The sequence below is a fragment of the Anomaloglossus baeobatrachus genome, chromosome 1, assembly GCF_048569485.1.
Source record: "Anomaloglossus baeobatrachus isolate aAnoBae1 chromosome 1, aAnoBae1.hap1, whole genome shotgun sequence".
In the NCBI taxonomy this organism is placed as follows: Eukaryota; Metazoa; Chordata; class Amphibia; order Anura; family Aromobatidae; genus Anomaloglossus; species Anomaloglossus baeobatrachus.
In genome coordinates, this window is record NC_134353.1 from 801,951,019 (window position 1) to 801,967,826 (window position 16,808).

A 16,808-nucleotide genomic window follows, 5' to 3' on the forward strand; every position below is an offset into this window, starting at 1 on the left:
TTAAATATAAGGCCAAATTTGGCATTCATGTTACCCTAAGAAATTTTAGAGGTCAAGCCCCATAGAGGTAAGTCATACTAAGGGTAAATGAACACAACATCTTTTTTAGGTGTATCCACTCTGCAACCCGTCTGTTGCTGTTGTTACAGTGCCTTGAAAAAGAAGTCATACCCATTAACTTTTACACTTTTTTCATGTTACACTCACAAACTTAAATGTATTTTGTTGGGATTTTATGTGATCTACTAACACTAAGTAGCAAGTAATTGTGAAGTATAAAGGAAATGATACATGGTTTTCTAACTATTTAAAAATCGAAATCTGAATTTTTTGATACACATTGAATGAGTGAATATTTTGTAGAACCTCATTTAGCTGTAATTATAAGTAATTATTGCTCCAAGTCTTTTAGGGTATGTTTCTACCGGATTTGCACATCTAGAAGCTCAATTTTTGTCCATTCTACTTTGCAAAGTAGGTCTAGCTCAATGATATTGGAAGGAGCGCATCTGTGAACAGCCATTTTCAATGGCGTTTGACTGGGCCATTCTTACACATGAATGTTTGACTGGGCCATTCATACACATGAATATGCTTTCATCTAACCATCCATTGTAGCTCTGCCAATATGTTTAGGGACATTGTCCTGCTGAAAGTTGAAACTATGTCCCAGTCTGAAGTCTTTTTTGCAGTCTCTAACAGGTTTTCCTCTAAGAGTGCCCTGTGTTTAGCTCTATCCATCTTCCCATCAACTTAGGCCAGTTTCCCTATCACTGATGAAGAAAAGAGTTGGTTCAAAGGTGAGCAAATGGATTTTTAAGTGGAATGGAAGATTTCTCCTAGAGAGAGGTTAAAAAGTTGGGTTTGTTCTGCTTGGAAAAAAAGACGCCTCCGAGGTAACCTCATTTCCATAGATACTCACATGTGTGGACAATACAAAGAACTGGCACATTACTTATTCCATGATCCAAGAACCTTACAAAGGACCAGGGGACTTTCATTACATATAATGGACAGGTGATTCCATAGGAAATTGTTCTTTACGCTTACAGTATTCTGACTGTGAAATGCCCTGCTGCAAGAGGTAGTAGTGACAGATATATCAGCTTTTAAAAAGGGATAGATGTTTTTCCAATAACCAATAATTTAGCAATAGATAATGTATAATTGGTCAAGAAAGGTTGAACTTTAACCATTTTTCAACATAAGTAATTGTGTAACTATGTATCTTTCAACAAACAGTAAAAATGCACCATAGTTTACATCATTGAGTTATTAAAAGACTCTATAACACAATTAAAGCTGACTATATTATAGTTGTGAAGTCCCGTATTCAGTTAAGAGGAAGAACAGCTCTTTAAAAATGAAATGTTCAGAGAGGAGAGGAATATTCATGAGTACATACACACATTCTATTATTTTGAAGATGTTGTTTAAGTGATTTGAAGAAGTCTTCTGATGTTTCCCTGCACTGCCATGACTCTTGCTAGAAATGATTGATTTAAATTCTTGAGAATTATTATTAGAAACAACATTACATTGCATTTGGATTATTATTCAGACTATGAGGATGCTTAGGGGCTCAGCATTTGTATCCCAAATCACCCCTGTTTATCTTACATTGAAACTGGAATGCACCGAAAGAAGCAAAAGAAAAAAAACAAAATAATATAATAATAGACTAGGAGATCGTTATGCCTTTTTGCAATAAGTTACATGACGCAAAATTCAGTACATTTTTCAAAATAGTGCACAAGGCAAGGAAATTAGCTAAACTGTTTGGCCTGTAACAGATCACTCTTTCCTGCTTGAATATGGGCTACCACAAAGGTAAATGCACACAAGAGGAGTAGGAGGTAGAGATAAGCAAGCACTAAAATGCTTCACTGCTCGATACTCAAATTGAGCAGGTCAGACGCACAGACGTGATCGATTCGAGTAACATGTATAATGGAAGTCAATGGGAAACTCAAGCATCTTTCCTAAAGAATCCCAATGGAGAGTTGGGGGGGGGTAAAAGCTCTGAAATTGATGGAAACAGCACTCTAATGGAATGGGTACAGCATGGGGAAGATGCCTGGATGCAAACCTGACTTCCAAGCTACTGCGGCGAACATTATTGCTTTAGTATTATGCCACTTTTATGCACTGACAATATACAAAACCATATGAGCAAGGATGGTTGACCTTAGGGAGATCAACATCCACCACTGCGGAGACACTATCACGTGTTTCTCAACGCAAATACCCCGAAACGGCTGTCTGTGGATGGATACCATGTTTGGCATAGGTGGTCTCCTTGACTGGAGACTGCCCTTCCCGTGGTTGTTCCTTCCCGGTGAAAGACCTGGCTAGTTTGCTGCCAGCGTTGAGAAACATGTGATGGTGTCTCCGCAGGCTTTCTTGCTTTGAATATTTCCCAGGGGGCATTGCTCTAGAATCACTGCGTTGAGAAACACGTGATGGTGTCTCCGCAGTGGTGGATGTTGATCTCCCTAAGGTCAACCATCCTTGCTCACATAGTCTTTTACTAGGCAATGTCCCACTAGCCAGATTCCTACTCCACACTGATGAGGGGCAAATACCCCGAAACAGCTGTCTGTGGATGGATACCATGTTTGGCATAGGTGGTCTCCTTGACTGGAGACTGCCCTTCCCGTGGTTGTTCCTTCCCGGTGAAAGACCTGGCTAGTTTGCTGCCAGCGTTGAGAAACATGTGATGGTGTCTCCGCAGGATTTCTTGCTTTGAATATTTCCCAGGGGGCATTGCTCTAGAATCACTGCGTTGAGAAACACGTGATGGTGTCTCCGCAGTGGTGGATGTTGATCTCCCTAAGGTCAACCATCCTTGCTCACATAGTCTTTTACTAGGCAATGTCCCACTAGCCAGATTCCTACTCCACACTGATGAGGGGCAAATACCCCGAAACGGCTGTCTGTGGATGGATACCATGTTTGGCATAGGTGGTCTCCTTGACTGGAGACTGCCCTTCCCGTGGTTGTTCCTTCCCGGTGAAAGACCTGGCTAGTTTGCTGCCAGCGTTGAGAAACATGTGATGGTGTCTCCGCAGGCTTTCTTGCTTTGAATATACAAAACCAAAGACAAAATGGATTTTTTAAGAAAAAAAAAGTTGGCCATACTTTTCTGATTATACTGTTTCAAGGCCCCTCTTTCACAAAGACAAAGATTAAATAAATGAGACAGGCTTTCTTGCTTCTGGTAAAAATTCAATAGCACAATCATATGTCCTATGTGGTGAGAGAACTTCACACTCAGAAAATACATAATCAAAATTCTGAAAGACATCTAAAAGGTGAGACCTTACAGAAGCCAAGGTCTGCATAAACAACTACAAAAAAAATAGTCGTCCCAAGACTTAACCACCTAAGTCTCTCAATTGACAACAGGATTGTGCTTAAATAACTAGTAAAGGCAAACCCAAAAACAATTTTGCAGGTGAAGAAGAAAACACCATCAATGAAACTAATTCAGAGTGTAATACCCCTGCCTTCATAAATTCACCCTCGGTCCTTAAGATAATGTAATTTGGAAAGAGGAAAGTTATCAATCTCTGAAACTTCAATAGGATTAGCGAGGGAAGAGAAAAAATAACCACAGGCATTAGCAAAGTCATAATCAATAAGATTCAGAGCAGAACCTGAATCCACAAATGCAGGAGTGAAAATAAACCTCTTCTTTAGTCTCCAAGGACACCCGTAAAAAAAACCTCTGATGTTTGTGCCAATCTGAATCCTCATGCTTAAGGTTTTTATTTTGTTTTTCCTTGGAATTCAAATTCATTAATGACATGACCCGAATGACCACGATATAAACAAAATTGAGTTGTTACTCCACTATCCATACTTTCTCTGGGATCCCTACAATCACCAATTGGAATAGGTTCACCTGTCTCCATTGATAAAAGAGATGCCACCAAAATACCCTTAAACATGTCTCTATCCCTCAGACATCTGTCTGGATGAATAGCAAGAGACATTGTATCCTCCAAAGACAACGGATTGAAATTGTAAGTCATCCTGTCCTTGATCTGATCAAATAGTCCCTGGTAGAAATGACTCAATAGAGCAGGGTCATTAGGAGAGGTCTCCACAGCCCATCATCTTCATCCATCATCTCCAGGATCATCATAAATGAGATGGAGAACAGAGAGAAATGTCTTTACAGAGGCCAACTCTGGAGAATTCTCAGGCAAGGAAAAATCCCAAGCCTGTGAATCACCACAAAGCAAAGACAAAATAAAGCTTACTTGCTAACTCTTGGACCCAGAGGATACCAGACGTAAAAGGAAGTATAGCTTAACTGAAGCAGGAAAAACAAAGAACTTACTTAGGTTACCAATGAAGCAATCCAGCATTATTCCCATAGGTTTCAAAGGAATGCACTGATGACCACGATCAATAGTAGTGGCCAAACTTGCATGCTCTTGTTGTTTCCTAACTTCAGTAATCTCCAGTGACAAGACCTGCAGTTTTGAAGCCAAAGCAGACACAGAACACACCAAATGGGCTGGCTATAATTTTACAACTGAACCCTAACACTCTCACGGGGATGGACAGACCAGGGAAGATTTAAAACTAGAAATCTTCAGGTCCCAAAACAGCATAGTACTTGCCCTAGACCTGACCCTGATTTGTCCCCACGTGGCAGTGGAGGATGGCATCATAAGATTACGTAATGGCACCCCCACTTGTCGACAGCTAACCATGAGTGTCCTTAACTGCAGCTTAAGCTTAAAACCAAGTGTAAAACAAAACCAACAATATTAATAAATGAAGTGCATACAAACAGAGGGTGAGACACAGGGCTATGCATGTGCAAACACATTCACACAGGAATGATGGAATACAAAAAAAAATATATATATAAGAATAAGTTGAAACCCTCCCAAACCTAAATGAAACAAAATAGGAGATAACTGGGAAGGGACTCATCCAAACAAACTGCAGGGAATAGCAAAAGCAATGTCTCAGTAAGAAAACCTTAACCAAGGAGCTGGGACTCAAGACAACCATCCAGTCACAATAGTGCAATGGAAGCAAGAGAAGGAAGTAAACCCACTGTTCCCAGAACCAGGCTTACCCTGAGAGGGGCTTGACTAAATGCCTACCCAGCCTTCATCAAAGCCTCTGATGGTGAGGTTAGACTTGTCTGAGGATAGGCACCAGGTACCACTCCAGGGAAGCTCCTAGTTGTCACGCTCCACCAATGTCGGTGCAAGGCAAGATGGGGAAGGGATGCACTGCTACTAGGGAAAGATAGGGAGGGGCAACCCCGAACACTTACCCTAAGCAGCTCTGAACTCACTGAAGTCCCTAGACGAGTTCTTTCACCCCATATGGAAATTAAGTACTTATCATTGTCATTCCCTGGACACAGCCCTGTCTAGTGAACAGGGCAGCGGGAACACTAGTCCCACTCTAATTTAAAAGACACAGAAAGGATAAGACAGTCAGGGGTAAAAGAAACCGCAAACATACAAGACACATCAAACTACAGGAACGAGTAAAGGGGAACGGACCAGGGAGGCAAACTGAAAAGGGATTTAGGAAGGGAAAACACAACACAGCTTTCACACAGCAAACTCCAGCTACAGCTTCCTAAATGACTTCCTGGTTTATATCTCACAGCTTCCCCTAGAGGCTAGCTAAGGCTACTTTCACACATCTGGCTTTTCTTGACTTTGTCGGATCCGGCGCGCTCTCGTGTATACAGTATAATGGCCGAGCTGCAACTTTCCTGGTCACATGCTCCGGTCACATGACAGCACGTGACCGGAGCTTGTTGCGCAGCCATTGTACTATATAGACTATACGGGAGTGCGCCGGATCCGACAAAGGGAAGAAAAACTGGATGTGTGAAAGCGGCCTAAGCCAAACTATCATTATTAAGAAGACGGACTCCTTGACTAGTAAAGCCTATGCACTATGGGCAAGAGCTGTCAAAAATATAAGGAGGGACTGCGATAAACCCTGGAAGACACTTAGAGAAGGGCCTTAGAATACATTTTTTTCCCATTATTAAGGAGTGAGACTCCTAGAACAGTAAACCTATGCACAATGTGCAAGGGCTGCCAACAATTAGGAGGGGTTGAAATTAACATCATGAAGGCACATAAAGGAGGGCCTCAGAATACAATTTTTTCCCATTATTAAGGAGTGGAAATCCTAGACTAGTAAAGCATATGCACTGTGCACAAGGGCTGAAAAAAGTTAGGAGGAATTAGTGGATAGGGACTTGTGGAAGATAGAGTTCGTGGATGAGTGTGTTTCTTGTACTTCCATAGAACTTGCAGTTTCAACCGCACCACGGCCTTGCCATCTACGTGCATCATCAACAGACAAGGAACTTTAGGTTTTAGGATGCAGCAGTATTAATAGGAAATAGAATACATGTAGCCTAACAAGGGACTTTTGGTTATAGATTGCAGCAGCAAAGATTTTAAGGCTATAATCCCTACATATATGCCTGTTATCCTAACCTATTCCTCCTGCAGCACCTATCCCTACACAGAAGACAACAAATGACGTTATTAATATGGAATAGAATAGATGTAGCCCTGACAAAGGATTTTTGGTTTTAGGTTGCAGCAGGAAGGACTGTAAGTGTCACGAACCGGGGTACGGGGGTTCCCGTTTGTCTTTTGGTGCAGTACCAGTTACGAATTGCCGCCGCCATAGCCGCAAGCAGTCTGCTGCAGTTCCTGTTGCGCCCAGGCGCTGGCTGCCATTTTTGGCCGTGCCTTGGGTCATCCAGCTGACTGCTTCCTCCTCCATGTCTATATGTGGAGAGGCGGCTAGTGCGCATGCGCGCGCCGATTTACCCCAGCCAGTGCCTAAGTCCAGTATTTCGCCTAGTAAGCATGCTCAGCCTGATAGTGCCATTTCTGAGGCTAAGTCCTTGGTTCAGGCTACTGAGCAATGTCCTACACTTAGTGCGAAAACCCTCTTTGCACAGGTTCTTGGACATGGTGCCGTGTCTAAGTCCTGTGTTGTGCCTACTGAGCATGCTCAGGCAGATAGTCTGATTTCTGAGACTGTTATTCAGGCTACTGAGCATGCTCAGGCACTTAGTGCATCAGAGGCTAGGTCCGGAAAGGACCTCACTGGGCATGTCCTTGAGGTGGCAGGCTCTGATAGGCCGACACACATCAGGTGTCCTGATGATGTGGTCACTCCGGACTGGCTCGCGGAGGCCCGCCCCTATGACACAGAACCTCACCATTGGTTGTCAGACGATGACTGTTAAGGTGTTTGGGGCATGGCAGCCATGAGGTTATCAGTGATGTGGCAGTTCCGGATAGGCCGCTGGTGATGTTGCTGATGACATGGCATTCTGCTATTGGACCCTAGAGGTGCCATTGTGTTCCACCCTGTGTTTGGGGTGGACCCAGGTTATAAAAGGGGCTGGAGACAACACGGAGGTGCGCAGTCTTCTCATATGCTTGTTGTGAGCACACTTCCATGTATAGAGCCCGTTGCGGCATAAGCCTTTGTTTGGAAGTGGTAGGTAGGGTTAGGTGTCTGGTGCTTGTTATGCCAAGACACCCGTGGCTCAGCACGTTAGGGTCAGGTGCTGGACTTCCACCTCCTACCATCCAGTCCTGCTTCTGCAGCCCAGTGGAGTTAACTGGGCTGCGCTGCTGCCCCTCTTGTCCAGTTGTGCCCCCTACACACACGGACAGCGTACCCCAGGATCCCTGTGGCTTTAACAAGGAGTTCCTGGGCTGGGTGTGTGTATCCTGTTCCCCTTGTATTGGCTTCCCAGTCAACGCTACCAGTGTGACCAAATGGCCTGACATGTCTTGTACACATGTGGCCAGTTGAGAGTCCTGGTGGCCAGAAACGCTAATTGGGGGAACGCCCGGTCTCATGTGTCGTACACACGTGGCCGACAGGGTGCTTTTGTGGCGGTCTTCCGGTCAACGCTACCTGGTCACCACCCGGCCTGACGTGTCCCTACACACATGACCGGTTCTCAGGTCTCCTGGGTTATCTCAGAGCTACCCAGCTCTGTATTCTCCGCCTAACCTTCGGGATGCCAGCAGCTCCTTTCTCATCTGGAGCACTGTGGGCCCCGACTGGCGATTGGGATGTTTACCACCTTATCCTGATCTGCCAGTCCCCCCCGTAGCAGTACCTTCCCGAATCGGAGATCACCTGGTGCAGTCTCCTGAGCCATGGATGGTGACCAGGACTTTTTGGAATTCTGACACTAAGTGTCAAAGAGAGCCTACTGAGCATGTGCGGGACTCCTATGGGTCTTTTGACACTATCTGGCATGTCAGTGATGTGGCACGTTTCTATTGGCTGCACTGACATCAGTGACATGGCAAAGTTCCTATTGGTCATGGTGACGTCATCAGTGACGTGAAAAGTTTCTATTGGCTGCGGTGACATTATCAGTGACGCGTATGGCTCTCATTGGCCAAATGGGCTAGCTGCATGTGGTTCCTCCATCTTGTGGGCGGTACAGAGGTGATAAATAGCCCCCACGCCCACATGGAGGTGCACTCTCGTCTTTGTGCATGCAGCAACACACAGCTACCTTAGATAGGGATACACGGCAAAATGCTATCGGACTGATTGAGGGCCAGGAGGCAGGTTAAGGCAATGCGTCGCGGTCACATCTACACCGAGTTAGGGTCAGAAGCCGGCTAGGCTAGGCTTCAGAGATATCTGGGTTTTGCTCCTAAGGGATTGGTGGTTAACTGGCTATACCCTATTACAACCCGATATAGGAGCAGTATCCTACACTCTCACTCCTGCATATGCCCTGAGCGTATACGATCAGAATACGGGTAGTGTTCTGCAGGTCCATCACTATCCATACTGTGTATGCTTTCTATATTAACTTCTGTGAAGTCACAGAAGAGTGTTGCGCTATATCTGGTCCTGTGCATAAACAGGTTCCAGTGCATATATATATTATTACCCGTATCGGGTCCTGTGAGTTAGCAGGGTCCCGTCCATTATATATTATTACCCGTCTCGGGTCATGTAAGGCAACAGGGTCCAGTTATATTAATACTACAGCTTCTGTGTGGCCTAGAACATGGAGACTGTACACACAGGTTCTGTGTACTCATTAAACCTGCGTTAACACCTGTGTGACCTGTAACACAGGTGCATATTATTATTTGGGGTTTTGTTTAATATCAGTAGAGCCTTAGGCTATCAGCTGTAGTTTACCACCACTGCACGATGGACCCTGACCACTGATATCAGTTGATTCTCATCTTTTACCATATCAGTAGGTCCCTCTGTAACAGTAAGGCTCTAATCACTGCCTACAGTATATGCCTGTAATCCAAACCTATCCCTCCTCCAGCAGCTCTCCCTACACTGAATAAAGCAATCAGTGGCATTAATGAACAATAGAATAGATGTAACCCTTAAAAACCTTTGGTTTTAGGGGTGCTTTATGTGTGGGGCGGAGACTCAATCATAGTGCTCAAGCATCAGGGATACTTGATCTGGTATCAAGCGTGCCCGAGCACCCTGATGCTCATTCAAGTATCGAGCAGTGGGGAGTACGCTCACCTATCACTAGTAGGAGGACATGACTCTTTGCAAGATGCCATGCAGGGATGGTTACTGCACAGTTTTCAAAAAGAGAAACAATTCCAGGGAACGGGGGGCATAGTTCAGAGTGCGTTGCCATGCCCTGGTAGCCAAAACTGTGCTGCTCTTCTCCTTGACTCTATTATACCCCTGGATCTATACTAAGGTTATGCTATCAACAGGGACGTACCGCCCATAGCGGCAGACCACTTCCATAGTAGCCGGGCCCCTCACCCCACCTGTCGTCATATGGATACCCAAGGAGTAAAGAAGGCGATCTATACAAGTAAAAGAAACTACAACAGGCGCTGCACTGAGAGCGGGCACTGCAAAAGGAGGAGTGTGATGCAGGAAGACAGGTGCGCTGTCCATTGCGTGCTTCCCCATGGGGATATATATATTTTTTATGGGGGGCCCAAGTAGTAGCTATGGGGCCCTGCAATTTCAATTTACACTTCTGGCTATCGATGTCTTACTCCTGAAAACTATTATATGAAATGTCTTTTAGGTAATTCCCTAAATGTATGTATATATGAGCAGTGCGTTGAATACTTATTAAATGCAATAAATACCTTGTAAACTCTGGACAGAAGGTGCAAACCCTTACGGCTTTACTCATTCATTATGCAGGCTTTTTTTTGAGTACAGGAGATTATTTATTTTGCTTATGCAGACATTTCACATTGCAGTCCATCAATTTTAATTGTAGACTTAATCTATGTTAATTGCAAGATTTGATTAGAACGCTTTTCCTATAAAATGAGTACATTAATTAGAATCAATTTACTTATCAGAAATGAACATGTTTTACAGTACGCAAAACTTCTCAAACTGAAAATCACCAACACCGTCTGTCAAAGTATTACTTTAAGCTTCCCAGACGATTTTATTCATAGAATTGCTATTTCTGTCAGTGTATTCCCCAGAGAAGATAGAGATTGGCAATCTTCTACAAAATACTTCTAGTGGACTGATGACCTTCCTCCAATTCAGTGTAACAGTGTGCTGCTGTAAACGGCAATTACAAATGTACTCAGTCTATCGCCACGCTTAACCCTATGGGAGGATAAGCATTGTGCAATGCATTTCAATGTTATACTTAGACACCTGTAGGTTACATATATGACATCACTTACATTGCACCATTGAGAATAAAGTTTAATCTGCTTTTGTGTATAAACTTACAGAAGTTTTAAAACAGTGATCAAGAACATATTATACACATGTAATATAGATACATATGTCCAGTAGAAAGCAAAAGAGTGAGCCGGAGTATGAGTTAGGCGGCTTTCACACTACGTCTTTTTAACATGCGTCCTGAACGTTTTTTTAACGCAGAAACGGATCCAGTGCAAATGCGTTTTCATTTCAATGCATTTGCAATGGACTCACGTTAACATGCGTTCACCTGCATTTGCGTGCGTTATAGTGAGGATCCAGCGACTTGCAGTTTTTTAACATCTTTCAAAAACGCTACTTGTAGCGTTTTTGAGCTGCGTCCAACTTCTGCAAATTGCTGGATCCTGACTAAACAGCATGCAAACGCATGTGAACGCTGGCATGCTGATAGACAGGATCCTGCTTGCTCTACTGAGCATGCCCAGAAGCCAGCCTCCGTGATCAGTCCCTCTCTCCTCCCTCTGTCTCTCTCCCCCTCTCTCCTCCCTCTCTCTCTGTCTCTCCCCCTCCCTCTCCCCCACCTGAGAGCTGCGGACACTCGTAACCAAGGTAAATATCGGGTAACCACTTATCTTAGTTACCCGATGTTTACGTTGGTAACGTGTGCAGGGAGCCCGGCTCCTAGCATCTGCAGACGCTTGTAACCAAAGTAAATATCGGGTATCCAAGGAAGTATACCCGATGTTTACCTTGGTTACGAGCCTCCACAGCTGTCAGATGCCGGCTCCCAGTCTGGCACGTTTAGTTCCCCTCACTCCCGATCACTTGACTCCAATGCCCGCCCCTAAACATCCAGTGACAGGATCCTGCAAAGTAACACATGCGTTTGCATGCATTTTTTGCTGTAAAAGCAGGATCCGCTTTTGCAGCAAAAAACCGTTCAGGACGCATGTTAAAAAGACGTAGTGTGAAAGCAGCCTTAGTGTACATGCAGCTTGTAAGCTCATGTTCACACTGACCATAAGACATAAAAAAACCAAAGAAGAAAATAATATAAACATATACCCTGCTGTAACTAAATAGAAACATAATGCATATAAATAAACACAGGGTACTTGGTAAACACTGTTTTTGATAAAAAAAACCTTAAAGCCATAACATCGCAACAAGGTGTATCTAAATCGGGAAAGTACCTAACACACTCAAATATTAAAATCTCACCATTTGTCAAAAGACATCAGTCTGAATAAGGGCAGAGAGGGGCTGGGTCCTGACTGGACTCACAGTTATGGGAAGCAAAATAGGTGAAATGGCGAGCTCACTAAGAAGGGGGCCGCACCCTATTTGTACTGAGTACAAAAGACTACAAAAGAAAACAAAGAAGTGAGCCAGAGTATGAGTTGGTGTGCATGCTCTGTGTATATACACTGCGACCTCAAAGCCGTATGCGCTGCTGCCCCAGAGCTGTATGTGCTGCCCCCAGAGTTGTGTGAGCTGCCACCCTACAGCCATATTCCACCCACCCCAGTAATGTGAATGCCCCACAGAGTTGTACAGTATGCTACCCCAGTAACATCTATGCCCCCCAGTAATATGTATGCACCTCAGTAACATGTATGCCCTCCAGTAATGTCTATGCCCCAGCCCTTTCCTGTCATTTATATTCTGTAGCCCCCAGCCCCTTCTGTGATGTAAATACAGCAGTGTCAGTGTGCACTGTGTGTGACCATATCTGTTAGTGATGGCCACCAATGAGCGAAGCCTGTACAACCACATTCCCGGGAGGAGCTGGACGGGAGACAAGCGGGTGAGGTCAGGAGGCTACCGCCGGCTTCCCCATATTTATAATATCTCTAATGTGTCTGTGTGTGCATGTATGATGTGTATCTATATATTTCAGTGTATATGACTGTATAGGTCTATGTCTGTTTATATATATTTTTTGTGAATTTGTCTTTAAATATGTATGTGTATGTGTGCCGCCCCCCAGATCCAGATCCGCAGTGGCTCGAGGGAACCGCTACCTTTCACTCCTGGTCTTCATACAGGAAGCTGTGGGAAGCTAGGCAGGGTTTCTCATTTACCACTACCCATTTCTTTACATCGAGGGCAAACCACCCTTGCTCCCCACTGTGCAGGGTATAGCTGACTAGGTCCCTGGGCTCCAACTCACGGTCCGGGTGACCTGTAGGTAGATGAGGGGCCACATCCCTCCAGGACACGAAGATCTCGGAATTCAGTCCCTGTTCATAGATGAACCCCCATCCCTTTTGGGGGTTAAAGTGGCGCACTTGTCCTCGGTGGGTTGGGCCCCGCACCCAGAAGGTAGCCTGCCGAAGATTGTCTTTTTCCTGGTAGGCACACGCCAGTACCTCGGCCTTCCGCTTCTCCTGGGTAGCAATCTCTTGCTTCAACTGGCGCTTCTGTCACTCCCAGTACGGGGCATGGGCTCCATGCTCCGCTTCCTGCTCAGGGACGTGGGCCACTCGGATGCCCTCGGTGCCAGCCACAACCAGATTCTCACTCTGCCGAGGACTCCATCTCTCATTGGCCTTCTCCGCCTCCCTGCAGGTACATCCCGGCTGCTCCACAGCTGGGACGGGGCACTGGGGAATGACCTGTGTGGTTGCCGTGGGTGACTCTTGGGTGAGCAGCACCTCTGGTGCGGCCGGGCGGACTGCCGGGGCCGTCGTCATCTCCGTCGCAGCCGGGCGGACTGCCGGAGCCGTCACCATCTCTGCTGCGGCCGGTCGGACTGCCGGGGACGGGAATGACATCATCAGGTCTGCGGCCAGGCTCAGGGTCGGAGGGGATGTCTTCCTGACTGCGGTCCGGCGCAGGGCCGGCACGGGTGTCAGAGCGGGGATGCTGACAGGGCCCGAGGTCCCCCTGGCTGGGGCCTCTTCATTGGCAGCAGACATGGGCGGCGAGGGAGGTGACGTGGCGGGCGGGAGCAGGCCGGGCCCTTCAGCCATGACGGCCGGTTCCTGGGGAACATTGAGGCATGGGTCACTGCTTACCCGTTTCTCTGAGGCCATCTCCATCTCGCGTGCCTGGACAGCGGCAGCCAAGCCCTTCATCTGGGCAGTCCACCACATCATGAGAAACTGCGCCTGGTACTGGATCTTCTGACACATCCTCTCCATCTGCACTTCAATCCAGTCGGCGGTCCCGGGAACGGGCCTCTCCACTTGCTGATTGTCGGACCCCTGAGAAATCATGCCGCTTGCTTGTCCAGGAACGGGATTTGGCAAAGTTCTGGTGTCCCTGTCTTTTATCTTCTTGCATCACATGCATCTTTTTCTGTCCTCCCCCTTGGTTCTTCGACAGCAGTTTCGCGGGACCCACTGTCCTTTGCACTTCCTGTCTGGGGAGTTCACAGCTTCCGCCGGCATTTCCAGGGGACGGGGCTTCAACTTTGCGCCCTTTACCGGGGAAGAAAATGCCGGCTTTTTGTTTTTTGCGCCCAAAAATGGCGGCTGGCGAAAAATTTTCAAACGGATCACCGTTTACAGTCCAAAACAAGGTATACTTCCACCAGGTAGGTGGATGGGTTATAATCCTGTTCATGACGCCAGGTTTTGAGGTGTGCTACCCCCAAGTCAGCAGTTGGGCTGCTCGGATCCGGATCCGCAGTGGCTCGAGGGATCTTCCGGACCCGGGGATCGCGCAGACACTCAACTAAAAGGGGACATATATGTACGGGGATTGCTGTAAGTACTTTGTGATGCCACCCACAGTGTGTGGTGAGATGTAACACCACCGCTGCTGTTGGGGAGCACCCGGAGGCGGTGGAATGGCAGCTGGATGTTAACCCCTCCGTGGGTAGGGATGGATGCCTCGGGGCTCAGTGTCCAGAACACAGGGAATGATGTGGGACCGAGGTGGTGTGCCGGGCTGGACAGGGGAATGTTGGTGTACTCACTGTTGAATAACTGCACACAAGTCCGTTGGCAAACCAAGGTGTCAGTGGCCGGCTGCCGCGTCCGGGTGTACTCGGGTCCCACACCCAGCTGCTGTACCGATGTCCCTTCCTCCGGCACTCTGTGTTTCTCTTGTGTTGATTTAACCCATGTGGAATGGGAGAAATCCGCTCCCGGTGTCTTGTGTACCTGAGGAGCCGTTGCCCGCGAAAACTGACCCTTGGGATTTCAGTGAGTGACTTCGGATACCCTTTGCCCCACGGTGGGCTGCCGTTTTGCTCTATCTGGGCTGAACTTCTGGAGCTAGGCCTGAAACCTGCCCCCGCCCTGGTGAATTAGAGAAGGGGCTTGCAGCCGTCTTCTAACTAGGGTCCAGGTACCCCGCCTGTGCACGGTTTCCAGACTGGATCTCCGCTGTCGGTAACGGCGGGCTCCAACCCGGTCCCAGTCCACTTTGGATTTCCCGCGACCGTCTTCCCGTCGCCTTTGGACATGGTCCACTGCTTGCAACCTGGGCAGTAGACCAGGGCCACTACCCTGTCTACCCTCATTAGGCTCAGCTTTCCACTGACAGCCTGTCACTGTCACTCCTTCAACTCTCCACACCAAACATCAACTCCGATCTACTGTGTTCCTGTCCCCGAACCCTCAAGACCCCTTGGTGGGTGCTCCCAATCTGACTGGTCCTGCCCACTGGTGTGTCCTTCTTACCCTGAGGGGGGGGGCTAGGATTTTGTAGCTGATGGGACCTGGTGTGGGAAGGTGTTATGTAGGGTGTTATGTACCTCTGTGACCACCTGGCGTTGCCAGGGCGTCACATTTGTATCTGTGTATGTGCGGCTCTACGCCAGGATGGGACCCACTGAGACTCTTTTGCCTGGGGCCCACAAAAACCTGGAGCCGACCCTGGCTACAGGTAAGTGATTGGATGGATGGGCAAAAAGTGCCAATGCTGTATTAATGAATAGACAAATTAAGCGCTCCTCCACAAAAAATATAATCATCTCTTTCATTGCAACAGGAAGTTAATGAAGGTAAAGAATATACAGTTATGAGCAAAAGGGTAACAATGTTTTGAACATTTGACTTTCAGGCTCCATATCTTACCATTCACTACAGTTTTGAAAGTAAGATTACCTTCATTTTATAGACAATCATCTTGGCTATCTCATACATAAATTTGACTTGCAACTATTTAGCATATGATTAGTTATGCAGATTCTTGTCATGTCTCTTTATTGTTACTGCTTAGCACATGGTGATTGAATAATCTTTTTCTTCCTGTATACTACAAATTACAACCTGTTCTCACATTCCTTAGTAGCTTAGTGTGTTATTCAAGGAGCAGTCATGAAAAAGATTTCCCAAGAAAAGAGAAACACCATTATGCAGCACATTGATAGTGGTTTCTTGGCCAAGAAAATTAGCAAACTGCATCATGTGAGTGCCATGACAGTTGCAAGAATATGAAATGAAGTCTGTCCATCCATTCAAAATCCAAGAGGTGAATGAACAAGCAAAATATCGAAGTCAACAAGTTGGCTCATCATAAGGTCTGTTATTTTTGTGCGACAAACAGGGCAGTAGAAGTGGCTCCTATACTGAATAATAGTGAGATCACAGATGTCCATGCAAACATCATGCGACGGATGTTACACAAGTCTAGAATGGTGGCTCGAAAAAAAGGTAAAGAAGCCTCAACTTCAATATTGTCATCTTGTCTTCTTGAGTTTGCAAAAAAGTATGAAAAGTGGACAGTAAGAGATTGGAAACTGGTGATTTGGAGCGATGAGACTAAAATCAACATTCTAGGCTTTCGTGGGTGAAAATGGATCTGGAAGAAAAAAGGAAAAAAGTGGTTAATAGATCAAGAAATTGAAGGAACTGTCAAGTTTGGTGAAGAAAGCCTGATGATATTAGGTTGTTTCACAGCTAAAGGCTTTGGTTACTTAACCAGAATCAATGGTGGTCTCAATACTGAGCTATATGTAAGTATCCTACAAGATGAGTTACACTAGAGTACTATGGGTATGAAAAGGACAACATAGTGTTCCAGCAGGACAAATACTCAAAATATAGGTTGAGATTGGTGAAGAAATGGATCAATGGCAATGAATAAGAGGTGCTGGATTAGTCCCATCAGTGCCCAAATCTTAACCCAATTGAACACTTAGGCTGGGGACA